The 11,498-nt window shown below is 42.3% G+C and overlaps 1 long non-coding RNA gene across 1 annotated transcript in view; it reads right to left on the minus strand.

Moving 5' to 3' along the window:
* The window catches only part of LOC140250455 (uncharacterized), a 34,419-nt gene extending 23,181 nt beyond the window's left edge, over positions 1 to 11,238 (minus strand). The window contains exon 1 of the long non-coding RNA XR_011903176.1: positions 11,152 to 11,238. This is a non-coding gene — a long non-coding RNA (uncharacterized lncRNA). The remainder of the gene's footprint in view (positions 1 to 11,151) is intronic.
* Positions 11,239 to 11,498: the final 260 nt, after the last annotated feature.

Genomic DNA, 11,498 nt, shown 5'->3' on the forward strand with positions numbered 1-11,498 from the left:
GGTGTATGCTGTGCCAGCATGAGACTAGCTTTAAGCTTCCTTTATTTGAGAGCTCTCATGATCATTATTATCAGATGTACAACGCAGTTGCAGCAGTGGGATTCTCTGTTCCCCAGCTCATCAGAAAAGAATGCTCTACTTTTGTGTGTGTGTATTTGGTCCCCTTCCAGTAAAACTGGTGGGAATATTGGAAAAGACCTCAAAGATCAGCACGTCCAACCATCTAGTGGTTGGTGACCCTGCACATAGCAGGGGGGTTGAAACTAGGTGAGCATCGTGGTCCTTTTCCACCCAGGCCATTCTGTGATTCTTATGCTTCTGTGATCAACCCATCACAATCACGTGCTTCTAGTTCCACATAAGACACATGCCTAAGTTGCAAGATAGTCTCCTCTTTTTCTGGTAAAACAGCTCATGCTTTCATTTTTTTACCTATTTTCTACATCATTCTTTCATGTGGTTCATTTCTCCTGTCATTTTGAAAACAAGTGGAGAAATGAAAATAAACGCAGAGATCCCTAGAACTGTTATGACAGCTACCCTGGTAGGAAAAATCATCAGTTTCAGCTGTGTTAGCTCATGTGGCCATCTCATTTGAAGGTCAGCACTTCGAGCCTCTCTGCAAATTATGCACAGAGCTGTGTCCAAACTAGAAAAGAAATCAGGAATCAGGACTGAGATTCAAATCTGAAACGCCACAATGCAGACAAAAACCAAGACTCAAAAGCTGTTCATATACAAACCGTGAAGCAGTTGTAATTTGTGTAGGCTGGAGACCTATCCAAAAACATGAGCTGTCATTCAGGCTAGCAGGAACTGAAGGCAGCTCAGCAGTTCTGCCACCCTGGGACAGTGAAGTCCAACTCAAGTTGACTTTAAATAGGGAACTGATGACCTCCCTAAAAGGCAATTGAAATCCCAGCTTTACTGAGGTCAAAAATAAAAACTCCTAATGAATTTTAAAGAGACTGAGATTTTGTAACCAGAGCCCAGGATGTTAAGACTCATGAATCAAGAAAACAGCAAAGGGAATTACTTTCAGAATGTTTCATTGCATACTCCCAGTTCTACAGAGTGTGCACTGCTGAGGAATTTATGCATTTTGACTAGACCTGCCATTGAATATTTTGGCTATCAGTGTGAAAAAATAATTGAAGTAACCTACTGACAAAGTCATTTTGAAGATTTGCTCATCTCTTGATTTACAGAAGAGGGTGGCTTATGCTTCTCATGTGCAGCGTGCTCTCGGTGACCCTGCTTGAGCAGGGCTGGGTGCAATACCTGATCTCCAGAGGTCCTTTCAACCTCAGCCTTTCCGTCTGTCCATCTTTCTGCCTGTCTTTGATGCAGCCAGCAAATCAGTTTTCATGTTTCCAAAGTTGGCCATGAAGGACAACACTAATTTTAAGGCATATGTGAATGGAAAGAAATATGCATATTGCAATAAGCCGCATGTGGCATTACAAGTGAATCCAGTTTCCTTTCGTACTTGTGGTCTGTGTTTTACTGAGAATTTTAAGTGTGCAAGTGAACAGTGTGTACTTACTTGAGATGGAAATGCTCATGATTAAGGACGGTGAGAAACTTTTCATCAAATCTCATTCACGCGTATATTTTTGTTCTTAGCACTGGATGCTTGTACATCATTCTTCTCACTGCTATGTGGTAGGTATTGTACACCTAAGTGCAATCTGCTGCTTGTGAGTCTTAGAGAAAACCACATCCATATTAATGGATCACAAGGTGCTCCTGCTGGGCCTTCAGCAGCAGCTCAGTGTTTCTCCTGGTCCAAGGAAAAGCAGGGCTGATGGCTGAGCACCAGCTCTGGTGCATGGAACATAGCCCCAAGCACAGAAGCTGCAAGACATACAGCCCTGACACTTCATTATTTTGCCTTTTTTCTATGTGGGCGTTTTTTTTCCCTTAGGGAATTTCTGTGTATGGAAAGCTCACTGAATAGTGTTAGCTGAATAGTTATTCACAGCAGAAGAGTTTCCAGTCAAAAACATCTCCTTTCCCCAGTATAGACCAAAACCAGCCAAAAATGCAAGCAGCAAAGTACTTTTCTTCAGAGTCCTGACTGTAGCAGTCCCTAGAACTTGGCTCTGGGCTGTCTTCATTAGTCCCTCTACTTCCAAGCCTGAAATCACTGTAGCAGAAGTGTCACAAACCCATGTGGTTTTAAGAAATAATACTTGTTGGGACGTTCAGCTTTTGCACTCATCATTTCCATCTTTCCATGAAGTTTTCTTTAAAAAAAAAAAAAAAAAAGGTCTTGCAGTCCTATGCTGTGCACTCTTACCACCTGTGCTTTCAGAAAATAATACGTAATTGCAATACATTAAAAATCTCAAAAACCATCAGCAGTAAATCAGGTGAGAGGCTTCACTGGCTTTAACTGGAAAATCATCCGTTTGAAAACCTGAGTGTCCGTATCTAAACATACTGTGTGTCACATGGAGCATCAGGAGGAGAATGGCTGATGGTTATAATAAGATCAAGGACAACAGTGGGGGTCTTTAATTGAAAGCTGGAATTCTGCTGAAAATTGAATTACAGAGCCATGGGCTGGTTGAGGTTGGAAGGGACCTCTGTAGATCACCCACCCAACCCCTCTGTCCACGCAGGGTCCCCTAGAGCCCATCACACAGTAATGTGTCCAGTTGGCTTCTGAGTATTTCCAGGGAAGTACTTCCAAAGACCGCACAGTCTCTGTGGGCATTCTGTGCCAGTGTTCAGCTACCCTCACAGAAAAGACATTTCTCCTCATGGCCAGTCAGAACTTCCTGTGTTCTCGTTTGTGCTCACTGCCTCTCAATCTATTGCTGGCACCAATGAGAAGAATCTGACCCCATCCTCTTGGCACCCTCCCATAAGATTAGTGTACACATCGACCACATCCCCCTGAACCTTCTCTTCTCAAGGCTCAGCTGGCACATCTCCCTTAATCTTTCCTCATGTCCCTTCAGCATTTCAGCAGCCCCTCATGGACCAGGAGCTCCAGGTCTCTCTGAGCAACCCGGCACTGAACCCAGCACTCCTGATGAGGCTTCAAAAGGCTGGCTGAGCAGAGGGGGATAAGAACCTCCGTCAACCCTTAACTCTTCTCAATGCACTCTAGGATACCACTGACCTTCTTTGCCTCAAGGGCACTCTGCTGGCTCAGGGTCAACATGTTGGCCACCAAGATATCCAAGTCCTTTTCCACAGATCCCTTTCCCAGCAGATCAGCCCCTTACCTGTACTGGTGCATGGCATTATACCTTCTCAGGTGCAAGACTCCACACCTACTGCTGTTGAATTTCTAGAGATTTCTCTCTGCCCATCTCTCCTCCTCGTAAACAGCAGCACAGTACTCCAGAGTATCAGCCAGTCCTCTTAGTTTTACATCATTAGCAAACCTGCTGAGGATGTACTCTGTGTGTTCTTCGAAGATATAGATAAATAAGTTAAGCAAGACTGGACCAGTACCCACCCCTGGATGACACTGCTAGTCACAGGCCTCCAACTAGACTCTGTGCCACCGGCCCTCTGATCTCTGCCAGTCAGCCAGGTCTCAATCCACCTCACTACCCACTCATCCAGCCCACATTTCCTGAGTCAAAAGCCTTGCTGGAATGCATGTAGACAACATCCACGGCTCTTCTCTGCTCTATCCAGGTAGCTGCCCCATCATAGAAGGCAATTGGGTCAGTTAAGCATGATTTCACTGCAGTGAATCCCATGCTGACAATTGATTATCTTTTTCTCTTCCACATGCACGTGAAAAGCACGTACGCTTTTATTCTCCCCACAGATATAACTGCAATTTTCCCTCATAGGTGTTTTCAGATTTCCTATGCAACTCTCAGAACGTCTTTAGAACTTCTGCAGGGTTTGAGAAGCACCATCCTGGTTTTCTATACCAAAGATTGATATCTGCATGAAGGGTCTGATTATGTGAGAACATGCAGAAGTTAATAAATTATGCCTTTTCTCACCAGTGCGAAGTACTGCAGTAATAATCTCTTGTTACAGAGAGGATAAGAGGGCACATGCCACAACCAGTATTTTAGCCTGTGGCTGAGCTGTGAACTAAACCCAGCTCTCCAGAGCCAAGCTCAATGTGGAAGCAGCGAGCTCGTAGCTGCTCTCACCGGGCCATCCATCGGATGAATTACAAAGTACATTTAAAACTCATGTTCAGCATGTTTAGATGAGGATCCAAATTTTCTTCTGCAAAATTTGCCTTTATTACTCTAACACCAGCTCTCATGGGTAGATTTGACCTGTTAAAAAGATTCCCACTGTGGTTCTGTTTATTTGTTTGAAGTAATGTATGTGAATACAATGCAGAAAAGGACAATCAAACTTAGAAGTATTCCTCTTGCCTGCCTGTAGCTGAGAGCACGTGCTCCTCTCAGGTCATATGGAAATATCAATTGGGGAACTGGAGGTATCCCTGTGTTCTCAGATTAGAGTGTTGCTGGGATGCTTGATTTTGCATTTTTTCTTTGCTTCTTTTTTCTTCTCTCTCTTTCCTTCAGTTTGTTTATTTCTTTTTGTGATAAACTTGAAATCCTAAAGATTTTTTTCTCTGTTTCAAGATCAAAGCTGGCTGCTGAGAGAGACTACAGGGCATTCACAGCACAGGGCATTCACAGCACAGGCCATCAGCAGAGTACTGCTCTGGTCATGCTGTCCAAGTCTCCATTTGGGAGATATTTAGTAGAGATAATGCTATCCATGGGCAATTAAATTGCCTTTTTCAAAACGCTATAAATAATATTAGCTATGCTGGATGAATAATATCTCTCGGTGCTGTGCAAATTACCAACATACAGAGTGCAAGTGGAATAAGAATGATTTTATTTTCATGCAGAGACAGAAGTTTTGTGGCACGATGAGATGGAGTTTTGCTCATTTCCCATTTAATTTTATATGCAACTCACTAATAGCATCCCAATGTCCCTCTCCACATTTCTCTTCTTATAGTGTCTCTAATGCACCTTAAATGATGAGAGCACTACATCAATAGTCTCAATTTAGGCAATGTGTGCTTTTGGCAAAAAACAAAAAACAAAACCAACCCTGCAAAGTATTGCTAGCATAAATCTCCCATTACTGTAATGACACATTAAAATGGCACAAGGGTTTACAATCTGTGTTGCGAATTACCCATCCACCTGCTCTCTGAAACCGTGTTATACGCTTCTACCCTTTCCTTCACCCATCTTTGTATTAGACCGACTTGCCAAGAAGTTAAAAAAAGCAGACATTTGTCAGTGCACCAACGTTTTGTGTAGCATTCCAGAGAGCGTCTGGATCACATGTCCAACATTGTTGGTGAGAGATAAACAAAGGGAAGTGAATGTGGCTGACTAGTCAGCAACAGCTAGTTGTAGCCCCTTGCTTTTCCCCAGCCATAAATCGAAAACGATGCTGGCAGGAGGAATAGGGTTTTCATCTAGATGAGACATTTTTGAATGCGTTTTCTGAATTACAGGACGTACATTGATCTGGCTGTCATTCTCATCCATTTGGAGTGATAGATCTGCAGAAAGACACTTTTGTTTAATTGAGATAATATTGTGCTTTCCCCGAGTCCTTTAGGGGAGAACTGATTTATGGGGAATGTTCTTCCTGACATAGAAAGATACTGGCGTGTGAAGTCCTTGCAGCATAGGCCAAACTCAGAGATTGCTTTATACTACTGGCTTAACAAGCCATTGCATTCACCTCTGCAAGCTAAAGAGGTGGCTCATCTTTGAGGCCTAACTGATCTCAGAGTAGTGTTTTTTTCCCAAAACAGTAGCATTTAGGTAAGCTGGGCACCCATCGCATACTCAGAGGTATATGGCCCTCAGTAGAATCTGCCTCACAGCAGTGGTGAAGGACTTTGTGCTCCAGATGTTGCATTGCCTCTGTTGTGCTCCAGATAACACTTTGGGGTTACAGTGTCCTGGAAAACAAGGATGTTGCCCCACTAGCAAGACAGTACTTCTATAGAAAGACATATATTCAGCTTTCACCACCAGAAGGGTAAAACATTCAGTATATGCTCGGAGATTACAGACTAGAACCACAAAGGACCTTTCGAATTTTGCAGTTATTGTTGATGCCAGCACCTTTGTTTTTTATTCTGCATTGGCTGACAAGGAATGTTTCAGTATCTGCTCTCAGGTAGCTGTGTCACCATCTGGGAGCACCTGGGAAGTGCTCTTCAGGTCAAGCAACGGTTGCAAAGCGTGAGAGCACTTAATGTGGGGATCTGACTGTCCCAGATGTTCTGCTGCAGTGACTGCGGTGCCAAGCAGTCACTGTTTTGCCACAGGAAAGGGACCCAAGCTGAGAAATGCTACCTAGAATCTGGTAGAGACTTGTGCTAGAACTGCTGTGCAGAGGAGCATCGGGAAAATCTCCAGTAGCCTGCTAGCTGCATCAAAGCAGCCTGGCCCCCAAAACTGGGAATGTTGAGTGTGACATTTCAGCCATAGGAAGAATGTCTTCTGTCTGTTAAGTACAATCTGGCCAACTCCAGAACAAGTCTTGAACCATCTGTCTTGTGATCCTTTTTAGCATCTGTCCTCTGCGTGACATTTCTGTAATGTATTCTGCTTGCAGAGCTCTCCTTCCTAAGGGGCTGCACACCAGGGCTGTTCACTTGTTCACAAAAGCGTAGAGAGTTTTCAAACCAAAGAGACTTGGGAAAACTTTTGTTGTCTCTGGCCCGAGTTGCATTCACAGTTTGCTATAAACCTTGTGCTGAACGTATCACAGAGATGCTGATGGCAGATGTGTCTTGCCACTCCCGTTTTCCTCACCTGCTTCTGCAGATAGAAAAATTGGTAGCAGGAGTCTGAAATATAGAAGAAGTACCCAAAGCCATTCCGTTTGGAGCTGCAGCCTCTTTGTTTTGGAAATACTTGGTATGTTTAAATTTACCCTCTATAGGATTTCTTCAGTGACAGTCGTGTCCTTTAAACAACCTCCCTTGGTAAGGAAGCTTTATTTTCAAAAATATGTCATTTGTACCTACAGAAAATGAGGTTTTGCCTTGTTTTCTGTGCTTGTGCAGTGCTTAATGCAAAGGGGCCACGGCCAACCTCTGGCAGAGGAAACTCACAGCTGCTGCAACAAAACGATTAACAGCAGTAATGAGGAGATCTCTGTGACTTTTGTAGCGTTGTCCCAAGCCGCCTTCAAGATGCAGCTTACAGGAGCAAGAGCTTTAAATTATGTAACTTTATTTCTGCAATTTCTTTCAGGGTTTTTTTTGTTTGTTTGGTTGGTTTGGGTTGGGTTTTTTTGGAGGTAAAAATGCCCTACTTTACTTGTTCTTTGGCTGCGTATAAGAGATGAGGGAAAGGTAACTATTATTTCTTTTTATGCAGTATAACTCTACAGCCACAAGCTTTAATGGTCACATCAGTGCCAGGAGATGCTCTGCTAACGAATATCATGGGATCCAATTTCTCATTAACCACCACGGTATTGAGGAGATATTTTGACTTTAAGTAATCAACCAGACTGAAGGGGAAAGTCAATGGGAGCTGTACTTTTGTAAAAGGAAAAGACAGCAGGAATGTTTTGCAATGTGTTATTAGAATAAATGAATAGAACCAAAACTAGAGCTGGAATGTGGCTAGGCAGTATAGAGTGCCCCATTCTCCTGTGCTCCCCCACAGATGTGACCAGCAATTGCTGTCACATAGTATGCTGATATTAAACCATGAGACATCCATCGCAGTCAACCAACAATTCAAACCATGAGTGCAGCCTAATATAGTAAAAAAAACATTACAGCTTTTATTTCTTGGTCACCTTGTCCTTTAGGTGACAGTCTGCTCTGTCCAGTCAAACTGGAGGATCGGAGCATCATAGAAAGGCTTAAGTGGAAAGGGACCTCAAAGATGAGCTCCAATCCCTTGCTATGGGCTGGCTGCCCCCCACAATCTCAGGCTGCCCAGAGCCCCATCCAGCCTGGCCTGGGGCACCTCCAGGGATGGGCCACCCACAGCTCTCTGGGCAGCCTTCACCAAGGCTTCTCTTTATGCGAAGACTTTCTTCCTAACATCTAACTGAAACAGACTTTATATACAGCTAGATAACAAAATGCATGTATCAAAACTAACAGCTCAAGCTGTTACCTTGCTGTGGTACCCTATGCCTGGAGGTGGTGCAAAACGGTGAGCACCATACCATACCCACATCTAGTGCATTTTAGCCAACAAAACTGGTTAATAAGAGTTCTGGAGAATGTGGTTCTAGCCCCCCAGCCCAGCCCCTTCCTATCAAGTCATCCCCTCAAAAACAAACAAGCAAAAATAAAAACAACTGGAGAAACTGAGAAAATATTTTGAATCCTCACCCTCCCATTCTGTTCAAAAACCAGCACATTGCTTCTGGTGCAATAATGATTTCTTGATGGATTCTCATAAGTGGACTGTTTCCCACATTATCTGAAATAATTGGTTCATAGCAGCCACAAAACGAACAGCAGGTAGGAAATGAGTTTGCAGTTGCCAAACTTAATGGATCATTTAGTCATTCTCTGAAGATTTTAACACTCTTTTGGCTATCAGGCCTTCATCTAATTGCACTGTTTTTATTAGAGAGATGGCTAACGCAATCAGTGAGTTTACATGGATGGAATATCAGAATAAGGCCCATCGAAAAACATCATTTAAATTCAAAACAAAGGCCTGCAGAAAAAAAAAATACTAGAAAATAATAGATATATTCAAAGTGTTGTGACATTTTGCACTTGCTAAATCCTCTGATTTACCCAATATACATTACAGACAGGAAGGTTCTTTTTCTCCTGTTTTTAGTATTGTTTGATAAGGTAATATCTAGGGCTTATACAAACAGGAAACACCAATACTTGATGCAACTGTGATACCACCTACTTTCTTGCAGACAGCCTGAGTGGAGCACAGTGAATCCGTCAGTGGGAAGTAAGTGATGACTCCAGAGTAAAGAATTGCATGACTACTTCAGCTTCTTAACTGCCGATGTTGTATGCATTTGGAAGTGAAAACACTACCAATGTAGACATTTTCACTGCTCCAAGATTACCTTTCCCTTACTTAATTGTCTGATTAGTGTCTTAACGTGAAGGCTGAGCTGTAAGTCAGCTAACAGCTAAGCATTCACCTCCCACATCCATACACTCTCTGCCCTCCAGCCACACCTGAACACACTTTTCCTATGGGAAGCCTTATTTTTTTTCTTCTTTATATTTTGCATTTTTTCTAATATCTTTCTTTTTATTTTTCCTTAAAGACATTTCCAGCCCTCCTTCCCCATACTAATACTGATGAAAAATGGTCAGGCAACTTCTCAGTATCCCAAAGCCTTGAACAGTTTTCATTCTTACCATTAAGTCATATATGAAGCACCATCTCTGTGTCTGACCTGGCAAAAACTTGTTTGAGCAGAGCTGGCTTTCCATGTCTAAGCTCATCTCTGTGCCATCAGTCCATGGGTACCGTTTTCTAGAGCTGGTTGCATCATTTTATCATTTCCTTCAATAAATTAAACATTTTGGTGGAGCTGAGTTGCTTTATAAAAAGGAGCCAGACAAGTCCTGCTAATAAATATGTATTGTTAAATCCTTTAGTAGAAATCATATTTGAATTATATTCCTCACCCTACAGCTTTCAAAGTGCTAATATGTTGTAAACATGAAAGCAATCTGCTTTATTATTACTATTATTACTATTATCATTATTATTATTACTGATGTTATTATTTTAGAGAGTGTGATAGTGTACTTGTACACAAAGATATCATTTGGCTTAGAGAAAAGGAATGCAAGTGGAATGCCTGTAAGGAGAAAGCAAGAGAGATGCTATGCATTTCAGCATGGTTAGCTGAAATCAGCATTTGCAGAACAAAATCCAGTCTAACACTGAATTTATTCCACAGATGGGTTTGAATGGGAAGATTTCAGGTCCAGGAGGGACTGTTATGATGGAGTGTTTGTACATGAGATTATAAATTGGATGTTGAAAGCAACAAAAATAAATCCGAAGCAATGCTTTCAGTTCTGTGACAATTGTGAACAGAACTTTCACTGGCTTCACTGTAGCTAAGAATTCATTCTCAGGCATCACCAAACTGATGTTCTCTTCCACTTGAACTACAAAGCCGTAGTATAAAAGGGTTGGCTTCCAAAAGGATGTAGGAAATATTGTAAAGATACATTCTAGAACTACTCCAGAACATGTTAAACAGGAAAAGGGGGAAGATTTCAAAATCACATTACCCAGATGAGTATTTTTAGAGCTGTGCTGAGCTGAAGCAGAATTCATAGTTTTTGTTCCCATGTAAGTAAGTATATCTAGATAAATATGCATTTCCCAAGCGCTGCAGAAATAACGGACATGTGGGATCAGTTAAACATGCCTTCACTTACCCTGCATTTACCTCACTGTCACTCATCCCTGGGTCAGGACAGTGAGGAGGGTCACACTTGTGCTCTTTGTGTTTCAGAAACCAGGAAACAGCACAGGTCACCACCATGTCTGCTAAACAAATATGACTTCCTCTCCTTTGACAACAAAAATCACTGGCACCAGACACCAAAGCAACAGTGCAGAGCAGCTGAAACATGGGGCCAAAACTCTCCTTCAGAACAAAGTCAAAATGGAGCTCCAACAAGGCTGAGATCTCAGGTATGTTGGAAGGACAACGTTCTTCTAATTCTTAAACAGAGAAAACCATGATGAAATCAAACACAGTGTTTGATGGTAGAACACATCTAAAATATGATTTATTTTCTATTGGTCTGTGCTTGGGAACTGAGTTAAGAATCCCACACCATCATCAACGACTATTTTAACAAAGAAAAGCCGCTGCATTCATTCTGCCCATTCCTGACATTCTGGCACAACATATGGATTTTGTATTACAGAAATAGTTACTTGCTGCATCTTTATGTTTCTGCTATTTAATAAACACATTGCCCTGACTCTGCACTAAGCAGTCCCTAAAGTTGCCATGGCTGATGTACCTGAAGTAGGCAACTGGCAATGTCACCATCCTGCAAGTAAAGAGCCAACTCAGTGTTTTTCCAACAGCGTTCTTCCAAAAAAGCACATTCAAGTAGAAATGCTCACAAAATGAGTTAAACAACTCAGGAAATTTAACTGCCATGAATCTCACCTGCCTTCGTTTCAGTCCTCGCAGTAGTAAGATCACCAATGAATGTAATCTGCTACTCCCACCCAGCAGACACATCGGAGAGTCTTCTGGTAAAATTCTGTAGTATTTTTCCCACAAATCCTTGATATTTTGATTAGGAAATGCTGTTTCCTGTGTTTCATATCTGGTTGCTTCCTGCAGTTCCTTTCCTGGCTGAATGCCTGGCGGACTCAGATTTATGTACTGAAGTCTCCCCTCCCTGCCCAACCTAGGTTAGAAAAACTTTTTTTGTTTCATTCCTACCAGGTAAAGCTTCTCACTCCAGATATGCCTATGGTGGGATGCTACTCACAGGAGCACGGTGTTTG

The sequence above is a fragment of the Excalfactoria chinensis genome, chromosome 3 (assembly GCF_039878825.1).
Source record: "Excalfactoria chinensis isolate bCotChi1 chromosome 3, bCotChi1.hap2, whole genome shotgun sequence".
Lineage (NCBI taxonomy): Eukaryota > Metazoa > Chordata > Aves > Galliformes > Phasianidae > Excalfactoria > Excalfactoria chinensis.